General features: G+C 48.6%; 1 long non-coding RNA gene across 1 annotated transcript in view; it reads left to right on the top strand.

The window, feature by feature from the left end:
* Positions 1 to 1,609: 1,609 nt before the first annotated feature.
* Positions 1,610 to 10,173, top strand: part of LOC109936337 — a 9,921-nt gene continuing 1,357 nt past the window's right edge. The window contains exons 1-2 of the long non-coding RNA XR_002261409.2: positions 1,610 to 1,722; positions 4,265 to 4,372. This is a non-coding gene — a long non-coding RNA (uncharacterized LOC109936337). The remainder of the gene's footprint in view (positions 1,723 to 4,264; positions 4,373 to 10,173) is intronic.

Genomic DNA, 10,173 nt, shown 5'->3' with positions numbered 1-10,173 from the left:
ATTCACTCATGGGGCGCAGGCATTTCTGACCGGCCAGTATTTTATTGCCTGTCTGTAGTTGTCCCCTTGAGAAGGTGGTGGTGAGCTGCCTTCTTGAACCGCTTCAGTCGGTGTGCTGTAGGTAGACCCACAATGTCCCTTAGGGAGGAAATTCCAGGATTCTGACCCGGCGACACTGAAGGAACGGCCGATATATTTCCCAGTCGGGATGGGGAGTGGCTCGGAGGGGAACTTGCAGGGGGTGGTGTTCCCAAGTATCTGCTGCCCCTGTCCTTCGAGATGGAAGTGGTGGTGGGTTTGGAAGGTGCTGTCTAAGGAGCCTCGGTGAGTCGCTGCAGTGTGTCTTGTAGATGGTACACACTGCTGCGACTGAGCGTCGGTGGGTGGAGGGAGTGGGATGTTTGTGAATGTGGTGCCAATCGAAGCGGGGGCTGCTTTGTCCTGGATGGTGTCGAGCTTCTTGAGTGTTGTTGGGGCTGCCCCCATCCAGGGGCAAGTGGGGAGTATTCCCTCACACTCCTGACTTGTGCCTTGTCGATGGTGGGACAGGCTTTGGGGAGGAGTCAGGAGGGGAGTTACTTGCTGCAATATTCCCAGCCCTTGACCTGCTCTTGTAGCCGCTGTGTTTATGTGGTGAGTCCAGTTGAGTTTCTAATTAATGGTACCCCCAGGATGTTGACAGTGGGGGATTTAGCGATGGTAACGCCATTGAATGTCAAGGGGGCGATGGTTAGATTTAGTGATGGTAACACCATTAAATGTCAAGGGGCAGTGTATGGATTGTCTCTTATTGGTGATGGTCATAGCCTGGCATTTGCATAGCGTGAATATTACTTCAAGTCCACATGCCAATATTCCTTCTGTTTTGAACAGGGTGTCAATATTCACAGTGTCAGTGTGTGTCAAAATAGCTTGTAGACATTTGTCTACGTGTCAACATTCCCAGTATTCTTGGAAGGATTTTGGTTGTTGTGTAAGGGTTTCAGGACATTGGAAAAAGTGTTATGATGTGATGGGGCTGTACATCACTGGGTATAAATAGTACAGGGTGGGTGGAGCTGAACAGAATGAGAGAGCAGATGGTCATAAACAGGGGCAGAAGACAGAATAGTCCATCAATAATGTACTTACAAGAGGATATCCTGGAAATCTGATTCCCAACTACAGCTGTACTTGGTATGAATCAATAATTACTACGGTTATTAAGAAATTGGATGCAGAATAACATGGTAAACTTTGCCTTCACCTCAACTATACTGTCTCAAGCCGAGACTCATAACGTGGCAGAAAAAATCACACCATAAATGATTGATATTCACACACGCACAACCCTGTAAGAATTCACCAGGCAGTCCCTGTTTGAGAGCATTGAGATTCAGGGGATGTTCTCCAGGGAGTGTGTCGTTCTCCGTAATCCTAAGACTCCCTCACATGGCTAAGATGTGAATCTACTGCCCTTAAGCAAACTTTTCCTGCCTTCATCCCAGGCCAGCAGAATTGCCTAACACCACTTCATGCAAAGTTTAACATTGGGCCCACACTCTGAAAGAGTGTTTGCTCCGCTTTGTAAATAACCCATTCACTCCATTGGTTGCTTTGAGCTGAATTATGTCATCGTGAGGTTGTCACCTGATGTTTGTCCCGTGATGAGGAAGTATAAAGAGTAACAGTTTGAACTTGAGCTTCAGGAGTGTGACAACATCGGAGCTGTTCGAACGACGAGTGAGTGTGAGGGGCATTAGGCGGCCCCTTTCGAAAAGTTTCCACATTTTACAGCAGGTTACCTTCAGTCAGTGTGGGGCTATTGTCACAATTACTGTCAATTTGATTTATTTAAAGGGAGCTTCATTTGAAAGGGCTTTACTTTTCCTTTGGGAGGCACTGAGCCTTTCCACAGCCAAGTTGCCTTTGATTTTTCCCAAAAGTGTTTGAGAGGAGTGTTTAGAAAATGTAACTCCTGTTCAGATGAGGACAGGGGTGAGCGAAAGCCTGGTCGAAGAGGTAGGTGTGAGGAGCAGAGAGATTTATAAAGAGGGTGGGGAGGGGGATTGTTGGTTCCTGACGCTGGAGCTGGAAAGGGCTGAGGTTGGGACGGTAGAATTGGGGAAAGTGGGAAAGAAAAGGATCGGAACTGGAGGGACAGAGAGGATCTGGGGAAGGGCGAAGCTGGGGGAGGATGCAGAGATGGGGAGGAGGCCAACTCACGGGGTGGGGAGGGGAGACTTGAAAACCAAGGGGAGTATTTTAAATTGCTGTCAGATGGAGGGGGGAGCCATGAAGGTCAGAGGGAAGGGCATTGGCTGGAAACGCAAGACAGCGCGGTGGGGTTCTGAAGGTGCTGCAGATCACAGGCTGGCCGGGCCGTAAAGCAACGGAACAGTCGGGTGAGCAAAAAGGATGGACTGAGGCTTGGGAGGAACCAAGGAAAGCACATGCTCAGTGCAGACAACATGTAGCCTCCCTCTGTTGCTGTAGCTGAGATCAGCGAACTCTCAACAAGGAGCTGAAGTTCACTTCTTTTTGTGAGAACTGGGTAGTATTTCCGAACAACGAGACCTTGGGGTGAAGGTGCATATTTCCTTGAAAGTGCGGTTGCAGGTAGACAGGGTAGTGAAGAAGACATTGGTTACGGTTGCCTTTATTGGTCAGTGTAGGAGTTAGGAGGACATGCTGCAGATGTACAAGACATTGGTTCAGCCGCTTTTGGAATACTGCGTTCAGTTCTGGTCTCCCTGCTATAGAAAGGATGTTGTTAAATTTGAAAGGGTTCAGAAAAGATTTACAGGGATGTTGCCAGGGTTGGAGGGTTTGAGCTATAGGGAGAGCCTGAATAGGGTGGGGCTGTTTTCCCTGGAGTGTTGGGGGCTGAGGGGTGACCTTATAGAGGTTTATAAAATCATGAGGGGCATGGATAGGGCGAATAACCAAGGTCTTTTCCCCAGGGTGGGGGGGAGTACAAAACTAGAGAGGCATAGGTTTAAGGTGAGAGGGGAAAGATTTAAAAGGGACCTGAGGGGAAACTTTTTCACACAGAGGGTGGTGCGTGTATGGAACGAGCTGCCAGAGGAAGTGGTGGAGGCTGGTACAATGATAACATTTAAAAGGCACCTGGATGGGGACACGAATAGGAAGGGTTTAGAGGGATATGGGCCAAGTGCTGGCAAATGGAACCAGATTAATTTAGAATATCTGGTCAGTATAGACGAGTTGGAACGGGTCTGTGCTGTACATCTGTGTCTCCATCAATCGCCTCTGATAATGACATGGTAAAGCTCCTCTGGGGAGAAAGGTGCTATACAAATCTTGCTGTTGTTGTTGTTGCGCTGTCTTCTAAGAGCTCCCAGCAGCTGGCAAAAGGTCAGCGCTTGTTTGAGATTTTGGAAATTCCCCGTCTGCAAGCAGATGTGTAACCCAAGCCCTTACCTGAGCCATTGAGTGAAATAGCAGCACCAACCCCTGAACATGTGTGTACCAGCACCTCCCCCCACCCCCCGCCGACCCCGACCCTGGGGCAGAATTCTGTCCTTCCAGACAACGGTCACTGCAGGTGCCAAAATAATTCCAGCCTTTCTCTTCAAATAATTCCCACGGGATCTTTAATATCGATCTGCCTGAGCCTGTCGATTGGTTCGGGATTCTGGTTAGAAAAGGGAGCCAGTACTGATTGGGCCTCAGTGTTTTAATGGTGGCACTGCAGGGTCTAAAGCCAAGGTCATGGGGTAAGTGGCACTACCTGAGCCTGTGGATATTTCTGTGATTGGGCCTCAATGGTTTAATTGTCTCTTTCAGCCAGTACTGTAGGATACATTTCTGTGGTTTAACTCCTCTGGGGTTTAGGTTCCCCAGTTCATTTACCACTTCCCCACACTCCATCTTCGGTATCTATTCACTCCTTCCACCAGTACCTCACACCCTCTTAAAGGGGCCATCCATGGTACAGCGAGCTATTCGACTGCGGGTGCTTGCACTTTGCAGTTGGGGATTGGTGGAGAAGGCCAATCAACTCAGCCTCGTTCTCCCCGTCTCTGGTTTTACCGAGGCCTGTTCTGGCACCTTCCATCAGCCGCGAGAGCGACCCAATTCTGGGGGCAGACGTGGGCCTCGAAGCCTGGGCTACGGTTTCTCATCGACTGAGCCCTTGTCTCCAGAGCCACAGGGATGGCGTTGGAGCGTGGATGCCTCAGGAGGCGATGGAGTCAGTCTCAAACAGATAGAGAAAAACCGATAAGGACTGGTTTTGTGTTTTGCCTTTGTGTGCCCGCAGGGTTTGGAATTCTGACAGCGGGAGGTGACCCGGACAAGATGGTGGCCGTCCTGTTCATCTGCTCCTTGTTCTTCCTGGGTGCTTTAGGAAGTCAACCGAAACGTTGCAGTGAGTACGCTTTATGCCTCACTCTGTCTGGACGCGAGGAAATAGGACAGAGTTTGTCTCACTTGTAAATTGGACCTTTGTCATAATACGGTGGGCTCCACATGTTAGAGCTGAGCTTCCCGAAGTCAGGCCAGGACCCCAATCGTTGTCAAAAATTGGAGTTAAAGATCTGAAGTACCGTTGGGGACTGTAGAGTTCAACCTTACATCTCTCTTCTCCAGGGCCCCCCATTGCATCTGGCCTGTCACATACCACAATGGCATACTGGGTGCATGTCTCTTTGCTCAGTTCTATTCACTAAAGTTCTCCTTAGTGTGCATCTGGTTGCTGACAATCGCAACAGTGTGGATGGAGGCCCACTGAACGCCTGAAGAGTGTCCCAACCAGACCCACCTTATCCCTGTAACCCTGCGTTTCTCATGGCTAACCCACCCACCCTGCACAATTTCCTGCGGCCACCCTACCCTAGCCCACACATCTTTGGATAGTGTGGGAGGAGACCAGAGCGCCCGGTGGAAATCCCCACGCAGGCGCAAGAGGAGAACATGCAGACTCCACACGCACAGTTGTCCCAGGTCCCTGGTGCTGTGAGGCAGAGATGCTAACCGCTGAACCATGTTTGCCAAAATAGATCATAGAATCCCCACAGCGTGGAAACAGGTCCTACAGCCCAACAAGACCACACTAACCCACAGAGTGTCCCACCCAGACCCATCCCCCTATAGCCCACCCTAACCTGCACATCCCTGGACACTATGGGACAATTTATCACGGCCAATCCACCCTAACCTGCACATCCCTGGGCACTATGGGACAATTTAGCACGGCCAATCCACCCTAACCTACACATCCCTGGGCACTATGGGGCAATTTAGCACGGCCAATCCACCCTAACCTGCACATCCCTGGGCACTATGGGACAATTTAGCACGGCCAATCCACCCTAACCTGCACATCCCTAGGCACTATGGGGCAATTTAGCACGGCCAATCCACCCTAACCTGCACGCCTTTGGACTGTGGGAGGAAACCGGAGCACCCGGAGGAAGCCCACGCAGACACGGGGAGAATGTACAAACTCCACACAAACAGACGCCCGAGGGTGGGATCGACCTCGGCTCCCTGGCACAGTGAGGCAGCAGCGCTAACCACTGAGCCACCGTGCCGCCCTGTACTTTATTCATTCTTGTCAACTCTTGCTACCCACCACCCTGTGCATTGTCAATGACACTCGCCAATGCTTGAATAGCACATCACCAGTCTCATCGAGTCATAAACATCTGCAGGTCTGCCAAAAGGCCTTTTGGCCCATCGTGTCTGTGCTGATCAAAGACAAACACCTAACCATTCGAATCCCATTTTCCAGCACTTGACCCATAGCCTTGGCATCACAAGTACAAATCTAAATACTTATAGAATTTTCAAATTTTGCAGAACAGAGGGAAGCCGTTTGACACATTGTGACTATACCCGCTCTTGAAAGAACTACCCAGCCCTATCTCTATTGCCCTCTAACTTCATCCCTTTCGAATATATATCCCAGCTCTCTTTTGAAGCCTCCTATGGAATCTGCCACCCCCAACTCTCCAAGGAATTGCATTCCAAATCCCAACAACTCTCCAGGTAACAAATTTTCTCCTCATCTCACTCCTAGCTCTCTTGCCTGCAGTCTTGAAATTGTGACCCCCTAGTTACTGACGAACCAACAAGTAGAAACAGAATGTCCTTCCTTCCCCTGTCAAGTTTATTTATAATTTTTGAACACCTCAATAAGCTCACCTCTGAATCTCCCTTGCTCCAAGGAGAATAAGCCCAATCTCTCCAACCTTTCCTTGTATCTATGATCCCTCACTCCTGCTATCAGTTGAATAAATCTCCTTTGCAGTCTCTCCAGGGATTTCACATGCTTCTTTAAGTAAGTTGCCCAGAACTGAACATAATACTCCAAATGATCTCTGGCCAATGATTTGTAGAGATGTAGCATCACTTTCTTGTTTTCATACTCTATGCCTCTATTTATAAGACGAATGATCCTGTAAGTTTTCTCAACAACTGTTTCAGCTTGGCTGGCCATCTTCAGAGAAACATGTATGTGAACCCTGAGGTCCCGCTGCTCTTGTACTAGCTGTGCCATTGAGCCTGTATTTTCTCTACATGTTTTTTCTACCAAAATGCATTGCCCCACATTTCTCTGCTTTGAGATTCATCTGCCCATTTGGCCAACGTGTCAATGTCCCTCTGAAGTTGTTCAGCATCATCCTCACAATTCACTATCCTCCCTAGCTGAGTATCACCTGCAAATATAGAGATTTTGCCTGCTACACCCATTTCCAAATCATTTCTATGCATCAGAAAATGCAAGGGTCCCAACATCGATCCCTGGGGAGCACCACTTTTGACTCATCTCCAGTCTGAGAAATGCCCATCCATACCTCCTCTCTGCTTCCTGTTTTTAGCCAACATCTAACCCATCATTCCCAAACATTTCTGGCTTGGGGCAATGTATCAAATGCTTTCTGAAGGTTCAAATACACAACATCTACAGCACGACCTTCATCCACTATCTGTGTCACCTTTTTAAATGTGACGAGAGTTTCTGTCTCCCAACCTCATAAGCAGTGATTTCCTTATCCCCACTACTCTCTGGGTGAAAACATTCTTCCTCATATCCCCTCTAAATCTCCTGCTCCTTCCCTTAAATCTAAAAAAGAGGGACTTGAGAGTTCTCTTAACCTTCACATTGAGGTTCAGTTGGCAGTTAGGAAGGCAAATGCAATGTTAGCATTCCTTTCGGAGGGCTAGAATACAAAAGCCTGAGGCTCTGATCAGACCGTGAGCAGTTTTGGGCCCCGTATCTAAGGACGGATGACGAACAAAGAGACCTTGGGGTGCAGGTGCATAGTTCCTTGAAAGTGGAGTCACAGGTAGACAGGATAGTGAAGGATGCATTTGGTACGGTTGCCTTTATTGGTCAATGCATTGAGTATAGGAGTTGGAAGGTCATGTTGTGGCTATACAGGACATTGATTAGGCCACTTTTGGAATACTGTGTTCAATTCTGGTCTCCCTGCTATTGCTATGGGAAAGATGTTGTTAAACTTGAAAGAGTTCAGAAAAGATTTACAAGGATGTTGCTGGGGTTGGAGGGTTTGAGCTATAGGGAGAGGCTGAATAGGCTGGGGCTATTTTCCCTGGAGCGTCGAAGGCTGAGGGGTCACCTTAAGAGGTTTATAACATCATGAGGGGCATGGATAGGGTGAATAGCCGAGGTCTTTTCCCCAGGGTCGGGGAAATCCAAAACTAGAGGGGCATGGGTTTAAGGTGAGAGGAGGAAAGATTTAAAAAGGGGCCTGAGGGGCAACTTTTTCATGCAGAGAGTGGTGTGTGTATGGAACGAGCTGCCAGAGGAAGTGGTGGAGGCTGGTACAATGACAACATTTAAAAGGCATCTGGATGGGTACATGAATAGGAAGGGTTTAGAGAGATATGGGCCAAATGCTGGCAAATGGGACTAGATTAATTCTGGATATCTGGTCGGCTTAGACAAGATGGACTGAAGGGTCTGTTTCCATCTCGTACATCTCTATATCTCCATGACTTAATGCACTGGCCTTGGAGGGGGATCCAGAGGAGATTTACAAGAATGATCCCGGGGATGAAGGGCTTGTCATATGAGGAGCGGTTGAGGACTCTGGGTCTCTGCTCAATGGAGTTTAGAAGGCATGACCAACCCTCCCTCTCATCCCTGCCTCCTTGACCTGTCTGTCTTCTCTCCCACCTATCCGCTGCTCCCACCTCACTGAACCCGCTGCCACTCCCTACCTGCACTCACCTATCACCACCCCACCTACCTTCCCCAGCCCCAACCCTCCTCTCTCTATTTATTTCGGAGCTCCCTTCCCCGTCCCCCATTTCTGAAGAAGGGTCCCGACCCGAAACGTCAGCTTTCCTGCTCCTCTGATGCTGCTTGGCCTGCTGTGTTCATCCAGCTCTACACTGTGTTATCTCTGACTCCAGCATCGGCAGTTCTTACTATATCAAAGAACCAACTTTCTTTGTTTCATACCCAGGAACCTTGACATCTAAATCAAGCCATAACAGCTGGTAATATAAAGTAAAAAACTGCGGATGCTGGAAATCTGAAACAAAAACAGAAAATGCTGGAGAAACTCAGCAGGTCCGTGGAGAGAGAAACAGTTAATATTTCAATTCCCTTCAGGAGGACATGAAATGTTGACTGTTTTTCCCTCTTAGCAGATGCTGCCTGACCCGCTGAGTCAGAACATAGAACAGTACAGCACAGTACAGGCCCTTCGGCCCACGATGTCGCGCCGAACTTTTACCCTAAACCTAAGGTCTATCTAACCTCCACCCCTACCTTATACTATCATCCATATGCCTATCTAATAGCCGTTTAAATGCCCCTAATGAGGCCGACTCCACTACCCTCTCCGGCAATGCATTCCACACCCCTACCACTCTCTGAGTAAAGAACCTACCTCTGACGTCTCCCCGATATCTACCTCCTTTCCCTTTAAAACTATGTCCCCTCGTAAAAGCTACCTCCACCCTAGGAAAAAGTCTCTGGCTGTCCACTCTATCTATACCTCTGATCATTTTGTACACCTCTATCAAGTCACCTCTCAACCTTCGACATTCTAAAGGGAAAAGCCCAAGCTCTCTCAACCTTTCCAATATTGTAGGGATTGGATACAAAATAGTAAGTGTCTTTCCAGTACAGAGCTTGTTAACTTGGGGCTAAAACCCTTACTCAGAAATGCAATCACAAACATGATGTGACCATCAGAGTCTTACACCGACCGGAGATAAACCGAATATAATCACATATTGATTGTTCGATTAGGATAAAACTGTCACCAGCTGGTGGATAGTAAACTGTTATACAAAGAGCAGGCTCATTGTTTCCCTGAAACAGTGGAAAATGGAGTGGTGAGCTGACCGAAATATCTTTTTCTTATTTATTCACGGGATGAGGGCATCGCTGGCGAGGCAGCATTTATTGCCCATCCCTAATTGGCCAGATTCATTGCTGTGGGTCACATCTAGGCCCAGACCGGGTAAGGATGGCAGTTGCCTTCCCTAAAGGGCACTAGTGAACCAGATGGGTTTTTTCCCCTCAACAATCAATTCACAGTCATCATTAGACTTTAAATTCCTGATTTCTTTTTACATTGGATTCAAATTCCACCATTCCTGCCATGGCGGGATTTGAACCCAGGGTCCCGGGCCTCTGGATTAACAGTCCCGCCACAATACCGCTGGGCCAGGTTTCAACAGGCTGCATGCAGAGGGAATTTCCTCATTGAAGGATGGCCCTGAAATGAGGGGAGCCCATGAACTGGATTAGCTTTATTGTCACATATATTGACAAGGGTACAGTGAAAGGTTTACAAGTCACCACATTACGGCCCCATCTTAGGTACAAAGGTACCCAGGTAGAGATTCTTTGGTACAAGTTCTCCCAGGAGAAAATACACGAATAAAACTTCCAGCGTTGCAGATTGTAGGAATAAATTAGAAAGGAATAAATTAGAAATTAGAATAAAGTTCAGGACGAAGGTCATTCCAAACCCGGTCCAAGCAAGCACCTAGCCTCCAGCCTGCACCAGGCTTCGCCCCAAGGCTGGGAGACCAGATGTCTGCGCTGAGGCCACGCCCAACCAGGAGTCCCCACTCCGGGCCGCTGGGAGAGCACCAATGGGCCGCTGGGAGAGCGCCACACTGGGCCGCTGGGAGAGCGCCACAATGGGCCTCTGGTAGACCACAATGGGCGGCTGGGAG

The sequence above is a fragment of the Rhincodon typus genome, chromosome 43 (assembly GCF_021869965.1).
Source record: "Rhincodon typus isolate 14 chromosome 43, sRhiTyp1.1, whole genome shotgun sequence".
Lineage (NCBI taxonomy): Eukaryota > Metazoa > Chordata > Chondrichthyes > Orectolobiformes > Rhincodontidae > Rhincodon > Rhincodon typus.
The sequence above is the reverse complement of the archived record's forward strand: the minus strand, read 5'-3'. Positions and strand labels throughout refer to the sequence as shown.